A 10,996-nucleotide genomic window follows, 5' to 3' on the forward strand; every position below is an offset into this window, starting at 1 on the left:
TAAAATAGCTCCGCTCCCTCTCAGGTCTTTAACATGATATTTGTGATGGTCTTATATAAGCGGCACCTACTGATCTTCTCTTCCTCTTCATCCCGGTGCTTGTATCCCATTTTGCCTGCATATAACCGATTGTCTCCGCTCTCTCTTCAGCAGTTGTGACCCAGCGAACAGGACAAAATAGCTAGTCTCCTCCAGGACAGACGGACTGGCAAACGTTACAATCATCATGTTTCAGGGTTTGTTGTTTATTCTGCGCTGTGGTATCATAAAAACAGCCTGAATCCATAGAGGAGGTCAATATGCTAATAGTCAGGGATGTTCATTTTACATGAAGCACACATCCTGTTTATTTTAGCCGTTTATGGACCTGCAGGTAAAATCCGGAGAATTGGATGCAGAGTTTACCCGCAGTTTGCCTTTCACACATGCACAACACAGCAGGATGTTTTCAGATGCGTTGACAACAGCAACAAATCCTTCGCATTATTCAGGCAAGAGGTGGAGCAGCCGGGTGCAGCAGACAGAAGCAGGAAGTGATGTATTAACTCTGCTGCAGAGATCACGTGATTCTCTTAACAACACACAGACACCGATGCCAACTCTTGCACTAACTTAGACAACTTTGCCAGTGTCTTCTACGTTCGTGTTGTGGTAGAAAAATTAACTAAGTTTGGTTGAAAACTATTTTGTAGTTGGAAAGTAAGTTTTTGCAGCCCTGTCTAAAGACTTTTATGACCTGTATCTACATACATATACAAACTGTCCAAATACTTTATGACCCGAGCTGTTTTATGGTCTGAACTGTGTATGACCTGAAAACTGTCAGAACCTTAAAGGGGACATAGCATGCAAATTCCACTTTGTTAGTGCTTCTACAGGTTAATGTGGGTATCTGGCATGTCTACCAACCCAAAAACTCTGGGGAAAAAACACTCGCGCGTTTTGTTATAGTTCCTCTAAGTCAGAAACGTCATGCTTGAGCGACTCGATTGCACTTCCTGGGTATTGTGTCGTAACAAGGAACTGGAAGTCTCCCTACATGGCCCCATAGACTGTATATATAAGGTCAGCCCGCGATTCTGCTTTCTCCGCTTGTTGTTGTACCCGTTGAATGTCGGGGTTCGGGGGTAAATGATGGTCTTCATAGCCCCCCCCCCCCACCCCTCTCTTTCTCTCTCTGTCTGTCTGCTTGTGTGCTTGTAGTGGATGGGCAGAGGGGGACATTTAATTATGTTTATGAAAATTAAAACTCCAGGACAACAAGGGGAATACAAAGTATGGGATGCATATTTGATAATTTATATCATATAAAATATGTAATTTATATCGTTTAAAATCATGGGGGGAGAGGGGGGAGCTGGCTCATTAGCATTTAAAGGAACAGGCACTCAAAACAGGTCACTCTGTGGAGGGCTGTTTTATACAGGGTAAAAAGGGTGCTGTTTTATATGATCCTTGTGGTATTTTGACCAAAGTATGTTACAGACATTTCATTAAGACCCCAAGGAACCATATCAACTTGTGGTAAAATGGGCATGCTATGTCCCCTTTAAGCCACTTATTTACTCTCCAAAGAACTGAATGTATGTCTGCTTATCTCCAAAGGAAACATATGTAAATCAGCTGTCTGTGTTTAGATTCCTCTCTCAACCTGTGCCTACAGAACCAGTCTGAACTGGTTCTGAGCCTTAGCCTTAGTCCTCCTATATAAGATCCTTGCATTTGACTGTTCTCCGTCTTCACTCTGAGATCGCTGTGACTCTCTGTGTTGATCCTTTCTGCAGAAATCCCCTATTAAAATACACGTAGATAAATTTGGTATTCCAGCCTCTTGTATTTCCAGATTTCCATCACAGTGTGTCACAACTTCTTCACCGAGAGATATTTGTTTTCTTTTTGATTTTTTCCGTTTTGCGTCTGTCGCGCGTTAGAAGCATTAACTCGCGCACAGTGAATCCAGTGGGGATCCCCTGCTGTGTTCACACATCAACTTCTCCTGGATTTCCACAGACTTTATACCAGGAGGCCAGGCAGAGAAAGTCCCCAGAGACTGCAGAGACAGTTGGAGAAAGTCAGCAGAGACTGTGGAGCATCTCACTCAGACATTTAGGTTCACACATGCACGTCCTCCGGAGATAATACGGAGGAACTGCGGAGTTCAGCGCATGTCTGAAAGCAGCTTATGAGACTCCTCCTGCCACCCCCTGTCAGCTGCTAACACATTTCCTGGATGCTGTAGAGCTGTGTGATTACAATCTGAAGATATTTTACCACTCATGCTGTCAGTGCTGAGTGTGTATTGGTCCACCATCACAGCAGCAGTAATTTAGACCATCACAAAACATTTAATACTCTATGTTATCAGTCATGTTGAAATCAATGTTGTCATCAGGTTGCCAGAAACAAGAATGCTAATGTTGCTCTATGTCTGCTTGATGTTAATAGGCTAACAGTTGCTGTAGCCTCTGTAAAGATGGATGACGCATCCTGCCCCTTTATAAAAATGAACGGGCACTGCTGTCATTTTGCAGGTGACGTCATGTAGAGCCACAGTGTGTGTATTAGTGGTCCATTTGTATTGCTTCAAATAATTCATAGAAACAAGATTAAACAAAATTAAAACTTACATCATCATCAGTGTGATAAGACTAGAATGCAGAAATCATCTTATGAAAAAACTATTTGGCATTTAGTTTTTTTAGTTTGGCTCATATCTCAGCCAGCCACCAGGGGGAGAGAGATATTTTGCGTTCATTTTTGGGGGCCTTTTGTGTTGTACAGTGTCATCCTTCATTGGTTAGCAACAGCAACTTATCAATGTCACAAGAAACATTCCCATTCTGTATTTCCTCATTTCATTACCCTATTTCAGTTTGACACATTTAGGACATTTTTAGATACCATGGTGTCATAATAATTTATGATTATTATTTTGATTGTAATTTGATTCAAGAGTAAAGTTGATAACAATGGTAAGAGGGTCAGAAAATAAGCTTTCGGTATGCAAGACTCTTTGCTGTAGAGCCTGAGGTACAACCTTGAATCCAAATGCTTTCCACTTTATATTCTTGCATGCTTCTTTTTGTGTGCATATGTGTGTGTGTGTGTGTGTGTGTGTGGGTGTGTGTGTGTGTGTGTGTGTGTGTGTGTGTGTGTGTGTGTTTGTGTGTGTGTGTGTGTGTGTGTGTGTGTGTGTGTGTGTGTGTGTGTGTGTGCGTGTGCATGTGCATGTGTGTTAGATTCTGCTGAGATTCAGCGGATCGTTTCGTCCTCCTCTCTTCACACTTGCAGTGCATACAAACAGCTAGCACCCACACGGAACAGCACACACACATAGACAATAAAAAAGCTAGCAGGCACCTACGCACATACACACACGCCCACACACAGAAAAACTCACAAAAACAAGAAGAAGGAGAAAGATGCCCAACTGAGAGAGAGAGCGAGAGAGGCAGGGAGAGACACTGATGGACAGAGAATGGTTACATATTCTCTTACACATTAATGTGCATGTACAATAACCACAGAGAGAATGAAGACAATAACTACAATCAGAAGAGCAGCATTTTTGTGGGTTTCCCTGCAGTAGGTGAGTTGAAAGTGGACATTGTGTTCATGGTCACTGCAGACACACACAACCATCAACATCTTGTCAGCGGGATGGACAGTGTTTTTATGGCACTATGGTCATGCTGAGCCATTTTAATTTGGCCCATGCAGCGTTTATTCTTGTCTTTTCTCATTTAGTAAACAGCCATGCCAATAGGGCTGCAAATGGATGAAAACAAGGACCCTCATTCTCAGCAGACCTACCGTGGATGATTGATCGTGCACCACCTCAGACCAGGTCGAGAAGCACCTGGTCTGAACTTTTTCTTATTGATCAGCTGCCAACACGAGAGTGGGTGATGTTGACACAGAACTGGACCCAGTATCAGTCCTCCTGGTCTTCCTGGTCAACACATCATATAAAACTGTTGAACGTCCTGACATTCTAATCAAGGAAAATCGTTTTTTTTCCAGTGGACTTCCTGTAGGGCTCCTATGGGCTTTAGATGACTTAGGATAATAATGTACCTCATGACTTGTCTCGTACATTCTAAAGCTGCCCGACATTCTCCGAAGGGGCTGTATGTGAGAACCCAAATGTCCAATGAGAGCCTCTGGACTCTCTGCAGACTTTGTCCGACAGCTCGCCTATTAATAAATCCGGATAATGTGAGAATGAACCAATGTGATAACACAGCGGGACAGTCTCCACAGGATTCACCCTGAGTGAGCGGGTGTCTTGATGACATTTCTAACACGTGACAAATATAAACAACAAAAAGAATACAAATATCTCAGGATGAAAAAGCAGCACCATGCACATAGAGGACACCATCAAAGATGTCAAGAGAGCTTTTGGTTATACGGGCCGACATTGGTGTCGTTGTGCTGTAAACAAAAACACATTATCTCTGGAGTGGAAATGATGCATAACACCCTGCTTCTGCCTGATGCACCACCCCTCACCTGGATCCTCCAGAGATTTCTGTGTTGCTGTTAAAATGTGTGAAAACTCTGGAGAGAAAGTCCAGACCCAATTGTGCAGACATTCTGCAGAGTTCATGTCTGAAAAGGGCTTAAGACTGCCAACTTCATCACAATATCGAGAGTGCTCCTTGAATATGTAAATGTGAATGTATCTGCCATTGTGTTCAGGGCTTTTACAGAAAGCAGGTGAGATGCTAAGGGCCAACTGGGATGGTTTTTGTTGTGATAATATGGTAGCTAGATGCAAGGTTTGACAGATTTTTTTCTATTAATTAATTAATTCATTCTTCTTCTTCTTCTTCTTCTTCTTCTTCTTCTTCTTCTGTAAAGTGTTTTACAGCTGTGTCTCACCTCTAAAGTGCAGGTCAATGGGTCTGTGAGCCACAACTAAGAGTTTGAAAAAAGCTTCAAGTAAAAATTTGTATTTATAGTAAATGTTCTTCAAAATAATAAACTGAACATCAGCCAAAGGGGGTTCACTTAGATTTTCTATTTGTTTATTGTTATGGACATTCTGGAAGGCACAGTGGTCTGTCAGTGAAGTTTTCTCAGTTGTCATGGTGATAGCTTCTGAGACACAATAGCTTGGAAGTTCTGCGACATGACAAATGTGTTTGGATATGAGGGGAGATCGAGGAAATGGGTCAGTGATGAAACACCCTGGTGGCTGCACAGATACGGCAGGTTTAATTTTACACCATCTCCAACTCAGCAACTCCGTCCAATAAGGAAGGCCACGAGATGCATTTGAAAGCTTTAGAAACAGCATAGAAGTAGTACCTTTATTTTGACATGTTTTGTGCACTGCTGTTTCCAAGCTCAATTTAACAATGTACCTTCCTAAATATTAAACATGGATGCCTCAGATCAGAAAACCTTAAAGTTTCTTGTCGAATCAGTGACAACCTTTTATATGACTGAATTATTGAAGAGTAAGTAGTAGGTATGTCATCCTGCTTACAGGAGCAAGTGATCAAAGAATATTCATTCGTTGTTTTAAAGGAGATATCAAGTTATATATTTATATCATATATAATTATTAATGATATATCATGCATGTATGACGACTTGTAAATATTAATGGACGATTGTTTTAGCTAAAACAATTACATGACTGTCATGTAAAAGCTGCTTCAGGAGCCTGTGTAAAGGTCATTGAGATGGTGAAAGTTTTGGCTTATATACAGTCATAAACTTGAAACTTAAAGGGCATCTAAACCAATGTTATTCCTAAAAGGTCAGTAGTGTAAAGTTTCTGACTGAGAAGTTTGTACTCAAAAGAAGGACTTGAGAAACAGGTTTGTAAAAGTCAAAAATCTCTGCAGGTAAATAGAAATCTCTAATAGGGCAAACGGGGAGCGGGCAAAATAATAATAAAACCAACTGGCTCAGGCAAAGGTCAAGAGCAGTCAGATAAAAGGAAAACACAGACTGGACCAATACAGCTACAGAAATACTGATTGGACAAAAGATTGAGACAGAGCTGGTGTGCATCCAGAGAAACTGTTAGATGTAGCAGGTGTGCAGGTAGGCGGGCAGGTCATGCAGGCGATGTAGGCAGCAGAAACGCTGAGGTAACAGCATGTGCAGAGGGAGAGGTGGGGTCTGAAACGTAATGGACGACATGAAATGGAGTTACACAATATGGTATCCCGTTGACTTAAAATTTCAGTGTGTAAGATTTAGGTGAAAGGGATCTATTGGCAGAAATTGAATATAAGATATCGTAGTGATTTTTTCACAAGTGTGTTTCATCACTAAATATATGAATTGTTGTTTTCTTTACCCTAGAATGGGCCCTTTATATATCAATACTTTATATTTACATCAGGAGCAGTTCCTCTCTCCGGAGGCCGCCATGTTTTTTACAGTCGTCCAAACTGGACAAACTAAACACCTTTTGAGTTTGTATGACAACTGAAGGCTACCACAGGTTCTCTTTGATGTTTGGAAGGGGAGGGTGAGGTGAGGGGTATTCAGCTGCAACATGCAACTTCACCACTAGATGTCACGGAATTCTACACACTGAACCTTTAAATGTAGGGTTGGTAATTTGTTTCTAAAACACTTTTTACGTTAATTGTGGAAATCCTCTTCACGTCCCGATAGCCATCAATAAATAGTAGTTTGAAAATAAATAAATAAAGTGTTTGTGACTGTAATAATCTCAACCAATCATTCATTTCATTAATCATTTCATCCGGACAGAATGAAAGAAAGAGTCCCCGGCGTACTGTCATTAACGACCTGCCTGTGTTCACACTGCACAGGACCAGAGTCTTCACAGGCCGGAGAGACACAAACACCACTGAAGCAGAAGTTAGCGAGCGGCTTCTAGCAGTTGTCAGGCAGATTGGAGGGGGTGGGATGTATCAGTTGCATTTGTAATTTGTTTTTTGTAATGGTGTAGCCTGCTCTTGCTAGCTCTTCAAGGATTAGCAACCTTCGCTTTAAGTTGCAATATATTTACTCACTATCCAACAATAAATGAACTTCTCTTGTTCATCTTTTTTTTCCCGCTTTCCATTTCTGAAAATGTTACCAAACAATGATTGTCATTGATCATTGGTTACTTTCTGTGCTGTTCTCACCTGGAACAGCATTAAAGTAGCAATAGCAATAGTTTTAGCAAATATCATTATTGTCAGCATGTAAATAGATGAAAGACGAGTAACGGAAAACTACAACAATAACTTATGTAATGTAATATATACCCACTCCTGGAATAAAATATAATATAGGTCATGGGGAATTGTTTAGAACAGCTTAAAAAAGCAGTTATTTGATCCCACAGGGAAGCTGGTGTACACACAGCATGATGCTTCATGGCTCATCAGAAAAGTAATGACCTTAATTTCTAGCCTCTATACATCAACAACCCCATCAGTCCCTGAAGACACACTATAGCTGTTTTATGATATAGACTTGCCATGCTGCTTTAGTTTGATGATTGTGGCGTTACTCAAATATATCAGCCTGTATTTTCATGTCTAACTCTCCTTCGTCCTCAGAGTGTACTGATCCTGAGACGTTTGTTCAAATTTGTTCAGGAATGATGGTGAATCTGCTCATATATTTTTATAGACTGTAGCAAACAGACTGTGTCATCTGGCTCAGTAAATCACCACAGTCCCTGCGGTGGCTGTAGAACTGGCACAAAGATTAACTATTCATAGTGGTAGTCTCTCTCTCCCTCTCTCTCTCTCTGGCCTTATTCAAAGTGCTCTAATTAATCAGCCTTAAATAGATGGACAGACCTACATTACTGACACAAGTCCTTATACACGTATGGTGCTTAACACACTGATGGCAGCGTTGTGTGTGTGTGTGTGTGTGTGTGTGTGTGTGTGTGTGTGTGTGTGTGTGTGTGTGTGTGTGTGTGTGTGTGAGAGAGAGAGAGAGAGAGATCATAAATAAAGACAATACAACTAAAGTTTGTTTGTGTGTGAGTGATGTCAGTACTTCACAGTGAGCAAGACAACACATCCAATAAAAGGACAGAAATAAAATAAATAAACAGAAAAAAGTTTTGAGCTACTTCTATCAGTCTAAATAAAGTATTTTAAAAAATAAAGTAAGACAAACAATGCTAAACTCTTGCTATTGGCTGAATTACACGACATTACATTGAGCTGATGCAGAGATTTGGTTAAAGCTGTGTGTTTCCTGCCCTATCTTCTCATTACCAGATCTTAGCCATCAACTTGTTGGGTGCAGTAAAGAAACTTTCAGCATTTCAGGTGATTAAATGATTAGCTCACAGTCATTAAATCACTAGAGCTGAGGGGGAGCACAGAGGTAGTGGTCGATCTCTGTGTTTCTGAGTTCTATCATCTATATTTCAAATTACAGATGAATTGAATTGAAGCAGTGCAGTTCATTCATGGGTATTAGTGAGCCTGTGTTAGACAGCTGTGTCTTAGGGGCCACATCTGTCCGAGGACCTGGACCTGGACCGCATTGGCTGAACCCAAATAAGATGGTCTGGTCTTCTTAATACATCACCAACAGAGCTACATTCGAAAATGTTCTTTGGTTAATTAAAAACATTGAAAAGATGTTTTTGAACATGTGTAACCTTAGCTGCTCAGTTGAGTACTTAAATTAACAATAAGTTCTTTCGAAGTTTTCGACTCGCTTTTTGCAAAACAGTTTGTCACAAAAGCCCAATGAATCATAGGACAAGCCGAGTCGGGAAGGATCCACCTGGTGGAGGCTCCGGTTCTTGGGGGGTGAAGGGACACATTAGTCGGCCATATTTGGAGGAGCATTCGAATTGGGACAGTCTAGACGCACCACTGTGACGCCATCGGTCTTTAAATGCATTTAATGCATCTTCCGAATTGAGACATAGGTATAGACTGTGCGTAGAGATTTGTGTCCCCACTTCCTCCCACTACCCAGAAATGAAGCTAAATTATTCCAGATATGTGTTGGAGCCAGAGATTGCTCAGTAGCAATCAGGGGATAAAGCTGCAGTAATGATGTTGCACTGATACAGCGAGAGGCTTTGGCTTCACTTTTGAGGCGGTGTCACGTCCTCCATCTTTATATATAGTCTGTAATTAGACTACATAGGTAGTCTATAGCAATGCAGTGTAACCCAATCACTGATTTAGCAGCAAGCTCAGTGTAGAAAAGGTGTAAACAGCTGAAACAAACAAGAAACAAGCCAAAATGAGTCACATTCCACCACCAAGTTTAGTCTTTATTTGTACATTAATTCATTTCAGCAAGGCTTAGGAGTACGGCACACAATAAGATTTCACATAAATCATCTGTTTTCACTATGATTTCTCTCAGCTCCTAGTTCTTAATCACCACTAAGCTTGAACAGTGACCGAGTTAACATGAACAGCAAAAATATTACGCCTATATGACCTGCCTGATATTAACTGGATTTTACAAAAGTCTGTGTGATGTAATTTATATAACATATCACAGTGAAACTAGATGTTCTGCCACAGTTTAATTCGAGCGAAAAACAAAAGATCACTTACATTGTTAAAAAATACTACATCCAACCATCAGGATCATCCTCACATTTAGTCCAGTTATATTGTTTTATCCACTGATCCCAGAATCCCTTCCAGCAGACATGTAAAGCAGCAGGCTGAGAACACACGTCATTATTCCAATAGAGAACATGTTTTTCAAGTGCTACTTGAAAATCCCACACAGGTTACTTGTATTGAACAGTGTCACGTAAACAGCCTTTATAGAATGAGACATAGGAGAGTGTAAATACAGGCAGCGTGAGCCACCAAACAGTTTGTCCAGGTGGTTTATAAATGTTCTGCCTGATTTCTACAACAGGAAACAGTCAGCTTCAAATAAACAGCTACGCTCTCCATACATGATCACTTTAAGATGCCATTGTTTGCACAGAGTCACTGAGAAACTGGAGCTCGACTGTGAGGCTGCAGAAAACTGATTGTGTTCCAATGCAATCTTTCATAAAGAATCAAAGAGGGGGAGGCATGAGATTGCAGCTGTGAAAATTATGTCTCTCATAACACATACACCCGCCTCATGTATTTATATTGCTCTCATGTGAAATGTGCGTGGAATGTGTCCAAACTGTGTGGAACGCCACCCTGTCCCGTTGGCCACTTTCAAAGAAGAGCTCACTCTTAATGATACGACCCCTGTGTTTAATATCAGCCTCACTAATGCCGAAATGCCGAAATGATTAATGGTGCGTGACCTGGAACCCTGGGAGTTCCAGGTTCACTGTATGGCAGTTTTTAGTTCAGTAATTTGGTTGATATTCAATCTGTTGGCACCACTAAAGTAAAATGTGAAACACAACAGATCCTGTTTGATTAGCTCTCTATTAGCTAAAGCATGGGAACGGCTAATTCTCCATTCAACCAGTCACACAGGTGTTTGTTTGCTATTCTAGGTTTTGCCAAGACTTAGTCAGGCTAAGCTGAAGAGGTTCAATCACATGTTATTTGTATAACATAGCTGAATTTAAATGTGTTGAATACTTAGACAATAATAATAATAATAATAATAATAATAATAATAATAATAATAATAATAATAATAATAATAGTAATAATAATAATAATAATAATAATAATAAATAACATGTAAAAATAAATGTAGGTTATGATACTGTGCATGGTACTGTACAGGGAAAAGTTGGGGCAGCCTAAATTGGGGTTTCCATCCTAATGTTTTGTACATTTTTACCAATTAATTTTAGAAAATGGGCAAAGAAAATGCTAATTTATCAGAATTTCCATCCACTACTGTTATTTCTAATATTATCGAGTTGGCTCATTAAAAGATGGATCTGAATCAGAGGAGATGTGACCACATCGATAAGCTGATCACTAGATGTATCTAAATGTATTATGAACCAGTTGATGCCCTGTTTTTAACAGTTATGAATCGGTTGCTTAAAGCTGCTCTGTCATTTCTTCTGCAGACAAACTCGTAAAGGTTCAAA

The sequence above is a fragment of the Hippoglossus hippoglossus genome, chromosome 22 (genome assembly GCF_009819705.1).
Source record: "Hippoglossus hippoglossus isolate fHipHip1 chromosome 22, fHipHip1.pri, whole genome shotgun sequence".
NCBI lineage: Eukaryota > Metazoa > Chordata > Actinopteri > Pleuronectiformes > Pleuronectidae > Hippoglossus > Hippoglossus hippoglossus.